Source organism: Monomorium pharaonis, unplaced genomic scaffold (assembly GCF_013373865.1).
Source record: "Monomorium pharaonis isolate MP-MQ-018 unplaced genomic scaffold, ASM1337386v2 scaffold_298, whole genome shotgun sequence".
NCBI classification, from domain to species: Eukaryota; Metazoa; Arthropoda; class Insecta; order Hymenoptera; family Formicidae; genus Monomorium; species Monomorium pharaonis.
This window is the reverse complement of record NW_023415580.1, coordinates 1-6,140: the sequence shown is the minus strand read 5'-3', so window position 1 is coordinate 6,140 and position 6,140 is coordinate 1. Positions and strand designations below refer to the sequence as shown.

At 32.1% G+C, this 6,140-nt stretch overlaps 1 pseudogene; it reads left to right on the top strand.

Annotated features, from left to right (window-relative positions):
• The first annotated feature begins 312 nt into the window (after positions 1-312).
• LOC118648219 lies at positions 313-2,254 on the top strand (annotated as a pseudogene).
• The last annotated feature ends 3,886 nt before the right edge of the window (positions 2,255-6,140 follow it).

Here is a 6,140-nt window from a genome sequence, read left to right as displayed (position 1 = left end):
AAGATTTTGTAACTTTTTCAAATATATAAAATATTTATGTAATATTTTTGAAAATAAATAGAATAATAAATATTTATAAATAAATTTATAATAAATTTATAAATTATATGTAAATTTTTGTATAAAATTATAATAAATGTTTATAAATTTAGTATAAATATTTACTATAAATATCGTGTGCTGTCTGAGAATTAACATGCAACACTTAATTAATAAAAATCCATCTATTTTTTCCGTCTGAAACTTTTTGAAAAATTACAATAAATATAAAATACATAAGAATACAATATATATAAAATATAAGATTCATAAAAACTGCAATCTTTGTTACGCAGCTTCCATGAGATCGGTGTGCGCGATATTCCAGCCATGATAGACTACATCGTAAAAGTTACGGGCCAAGAAAAAATGTTTTATATTGGTCATAGCCAAGGAACCACTGCTTTCTTTATAATGGCATCAGAACGGCCGGAATATCAGAACAAGATCACAGCTATGTTCGCCCTGGCACCTGTAGCTTATTGTGGCAGAATGCCAAATCCAATTCTTCAATTTATTGCCAGATTTTCCGGTCCTATAAATGTACGTGTAATTCCAATCTCGAGACAACCTCTCTAAAAAAAAATCAACGCAATTTTCCTTTTTTTTTTATGGACATCTCGTTATAGGCACTGATGGACTTAATTGGTATGCACGAATTCAAACCTACGGGCAAGGCTATGCAAATATTTAAAAACATTGTTTGCGCTGAAGATGCTATCACGCAACCCTTGTGTTCGAACATACTCTTTTGTTCGGTGGTTTCAACAAGGACCAATTAAACACGGTATGATATCTATAACGTACTTTCAGTTGTCTTATCTAATACTATATGTAACGTTAAATTAACTCTCCGACTCTAACAGATCTGAAACGTCCAACCAAAATAATTTTTGCATGTAACTTTAAAACCGCTAAGCTTGCATATTTATTTCCTATCCTAAAAAAAAATATTAGATGATGAAGGGAACACTGTAAAACCGTGCAGTAAAATCGTTGTCAAATATCAGACTGTCGTTAAATATCAAACAGACAAAATTTAAATAAACGCGTACAACCCATACTTATAGATGTGAGTTTTTTCTGTAACAATATTATTAATTATTTATGCTAAACATTATTTGTAATCAAAATAATGTCTTTTTAAAAGATTTTGATAAATTATTGCTTCTTTCCTTAAATAGTATAAAAATAAAATTTCATACGGTAGAAAGTTAAAATAAAAATTAATTTAATTTTTTCGTATATTTTAGATTCGTAATAACATTTTGTCAAATATTAAAAGAAACAAATTTGTTTTATCAATTAAATGCAGTAATTTTTGTCAAAATGACTACATCTTATTGCTTTTGTAAATTTGGAAATCTTTCTCTATAGAATAAAAGTATATGCATTATTATCAGTCTAAATTGCAAAATTTATGTTGTAAACAAGGAAAATTTTATAAGTCATAACAATATTTTCTTAATATAAAAGATCTGTAATTTGTATTCGTGAATTCGAAATTCTAAACACATAAATGACAGGAACAAACAATGTGGAATTCTTAAAGTTAGACTTTATAATGCCTTGATTAAGACGAAATTGTTCTATAAAAATTTAGCTTATATACGCGTAAAAGTGAGCATGAAAAATTTTTTGTTTTCGGTATAAAGTCCAATAAGTTTAAGAAACTTTAAAAGAATTTGTTTTCTGTATAGGAAAAATTATACATATATTTTTAAAGAAAACCTTTTTTTCCTATACTTATATCAGAATTTGTAAAAAATAAAATATTTAATAAACAATTTTGCAGAAAATGACTATCACATTGTCAATCATAATTATGACGTGTCAACTGTGATGTTGACAGATATTTCGTGATTTTTCTTTTAATTTTTTTCTTTACTTTAAAATAAAGAAAATAGTGTCTGGCGCAACAGACCCATAGTTGTAGTCCGAAAGTAAAATAATGATATACATTCTAAGGATTAATAACACTTTCTTTTATAATTGTGTATTGTTTGAATTAACAATCATTGTTAATTTATTAATCTAATAGTTATTCATGATGTTGCTCTCATCTTTACAGACTCTTCTACCAATGATCCTGGATCATGCTCCGGCTGGTGCATCCACGAAGCAAGTAATGCATTATGCACAACTCATAAAGACCGGTAAGCGTTTATTCTTAATATGCCTAATTATACTTGTAAGTTGACAAAACATTTATCATTTAAATTCTATCAAAATTGTCATAAACATTTTATAATTTTATAAAATTCCAAAAAATTTTTATGATATAGTTTTGATAGAATTATTATAATACAAAATATAAGATATATACATATATATATATATATATATATATATATATATTTATTTATTGTTATATAGTTTATCATGATCCGGTCTTATTTCCAATAATTATACCAACTTTTTTAATGCTCTTGCTATGGGCTGGAGTGAGTTTCAATAAATCGTTATATTTATTTTTTTGCATAAACAAAAACCGACATAAAAAATTATATAAACTTTTTCGTAACTTTTCGTAGAATCAATTAACATAATCAGTTTTTTCTTATAGTAAATTTTTAACAATTCGTTGCAAAATTTATTTTTGAAAAGTACTTTTTTTCTCAATAATAGTTTATATAAATTATTTTTGTGCTTGATTCTATTTCCAATTATTCTTTTATTAATTTTACTAATTCTGTTCAGAAAATTAAAGGACGCATATGCATGAGAAGGTTCTATGTAGTTGTGTACATTCGTACATGATTGATACCGAGGACGTTGACCGACTCCTCGACGCGACTCACGTCTGATCTTGCTTTGTTTGACCCAATTTCTCTTGACGACGCTACAAACAGACAGTCAGATTTTCATTCATTCTTTCTGAGACGAGGGTCAGAGTAAGACGTTCATTCAGATTACAATACACACGTATTGTAAAGGTTTTCGTTACGTGCCACGTATCTCGTGCAAATTGGTTGCACATTCAAAGTAGAGACTTACCACGGCCAAGTACACTGCATAATCAGTTTCTGCAGACCCTACGGGTTGCTGAAAGATAGAGTTCGAGTTCAATTCCTGCAGTCACCACGACGAGCAGAAAGAGTGAGAGAGAGGGACATTCGACCCTAAATTCTACGGCCTATCGAGAGAGTGAGAGAGAGGGACATTCGACTCTAAATTCTACGGCCTGCTGAGAGAGAGAGACCAGGAGATCGAGCTCCAGGTACACGGAACCTCTGTAGAGAGTTTTCAATTGAGTTCTTGAGAAAGTTTTCATCCTGTTTCGGATTAGCACGACGGCGAACCGACAGGACAGAACTCAATTCAGAGGTTCCCATTCAGCTGTACTATTCAGCAATTATTCAGAGACATTTTCATACCGTCGTACTTTCGAACGTAATCTATTTAGATGCGTTCACATGTTGGCGTCACTATCAGACGTATTCAATCAACTGTTTAGAGACATTTTTTGATAAATGTTAAACATGTATGAATCAAAAGTTTTAGTGTAACCTTCTTCTGCATATGCGTTAATTACTTGAAATATTGTAAATTCATTTGAAATACTATTGATGTAAAAATCTAGAATCACTGTAATGTTCCGTAATTCTCATTACGCTTATCATTCTCAACTAATTTTATGATTCATTTGTAAATATTACGATTATAATATGATTGCATAAAGCTTATGGTATGGAATGCATGATTATTAATTTGAATAACCGTTTGACGTTATTGTATGAATAATTTTATAATTTATTAACCCTAGTAATTTCTGATTGTTGTGTATTCTTATATGTATTCTATTCTATATGTGTGTAATTCCATATGTGTTATTTACTATATTTGTTGTGAACGTCCGTCATTAACCGAATTGTCATAAATTAATCAGAATATTCATAGATTATTCAGACTTGTCATAGATTAAATTTTATATTCTGCCAAATTATTTTAAAGTTATTAAATTTTTCTGCCACCTTTATTTGACTCTGTAATCATTTTCAACCGGCGTGCTTGTTTATTAAACATTTTTTGGTCCTTCGAGCCGGATATATATAAAACAAAAAAAAAAAAAAAAGAGAAGAGAACGGAGAATTATTGAAGATGAGGCTCAGCCACGTGCAAGCTCACATTGAGCAACAGTTTATTTTATCTAAATTCATAACAAGGCATATGATAGTTTTGTTGGTGACGGATTGTCAGATGTTTACTACGAATAGAGTAAAGTCTCGCTTGTCGACCTTGAAAGATGACTGGGAGCGTTTCTGCTTGGAACACAAGGCAATATTAGTAGCAATGCACGAATTAAATGACGATGATCGTCTGTTATTCAAAGTCACGTATATTTTACTACAATCTTTATTCTCAAACTCATGAATATTACGTTAATGTAGTTGACAAAATAAATTCTTTACTCGAGTCTGAGCAGGAAGGCGTTCCTAGTACACCGTCTACTCAGGTCGCATCATTCTCCTCTCCTGAAATTCCGGCATTCTTTCATCATGCGCGTCTCCCACGACTTGATCTCCCAAAATTTAACGGAACTCCGTCGGATTGGCTTTCATTTAAAGATTTATTTCAATCGCTTGTTATTTCAAATCCGACATTGTCATCCGTAGAAAAGCTTCAGTATTTGATAATCAGTCTCACTGGCTCCGCCGCCTCAATATTAAAAAATACAACGTTATCAGCTGAAAATTTTCAGAGATCATGGGATGCACTAAATTCATTTTATGAAAATAAACGTCTTCTCGTTCACGCAGCAATGAATTCATTGTTTTCAATCAAGCGCATGACGAAAGAATCTGCCGTGGAACTAAAGAAATTATATACACAAGTTATGCAAATTTACCGAAATTTCGAAAGTTTAGAACGCCCTGTCTCGACATGGGATGATTTTCTTATTTTTGTCGTGGTGCAACGTCTCGATTCCGAATCTGTTAAGGCTTGGGAGAAACAATTAGGATCATCCAAGGAGCCGCCTACTTGGCAACAATTTAGTGAATTTCTCATTTCTCAATTGTTAACTCTTCAAGCATTTGAAAATTCTCGATCTGGTTTACTCCCACTACAGCCAAATTCAAAAGCAGTCAAATCTCATTATCAAGGAAAGTCAACCGAAAATAAAGTAAATAGTTCATTCATCTGCCCTATCTGCTCATCAAATCATTATGTATCTAAATGTTCACAGTACACTTCGAAATCTGTTCCGCAAAAAGTCGCGCTTATCAACAAGCACAAATTATGCTTCAATTGCTTAGGAACGCATCGAGTCTCGGCCTGTCAAATAACAAAGCGCTGTCAGAAATGCGGACGGCGTCATCATACATCAATTCATAAAGAATATAATAAGTTTAATTCATCTAAACACGACACTACTAAAAAATCCGTCGAATCATCGGATAGTTCGACACCTTCAATTTCCTCTGAAGCTCAGACTCTTCATTCCAGTTGACTAAATAATAACATTCCGTGTGTTCTTCTTGCTACGGCGAGGGTGCTGGTTATATCACCTACCAAAGAAACCTTCGAAATCCGAGCCTTACTTGATCAAGGATCGGAAATCTCTTTGATTTCAGAACGTATCGTTCAGCAACTTCGACTTCCTCGAAATCACTCATCAATTTCTTTGGTAGGAATCGGTGCACAACATTCCAATAAAACTAAGGGTGTCACAACTATTAAATTAAGAGATCGTTTTAATAAGTTTGATTTTTCAATTCAAGCACACATTTTACGTAAACTTACTACATCAATTCCTTCTACTCAAATTAACAAACCAATATGGCCGCACCTAAAAGGACTGCAATTGGCAGATCCGAATTTTCTTTCCCCTCGGTCCATCGATTTAATTTTAGGCGCCGATATATATGGACATATTATTGAAAATAAAGTTATCAAGGGACCCCCACATTCACCCACTGCTCAATTCACAAAACTTGGATGGATTGTGTCCGGTCCACAGACACTAACGTTTCTAGTAATACCTCGCACAGCTACCATGTATCTGTCGATGATGAACTTTACAGATTATTACATCGTTTTTGGGAAATAGATGAGATTCCTTCCGTAAACACTTCATCTTTATCTTCCGCTGATCAAGA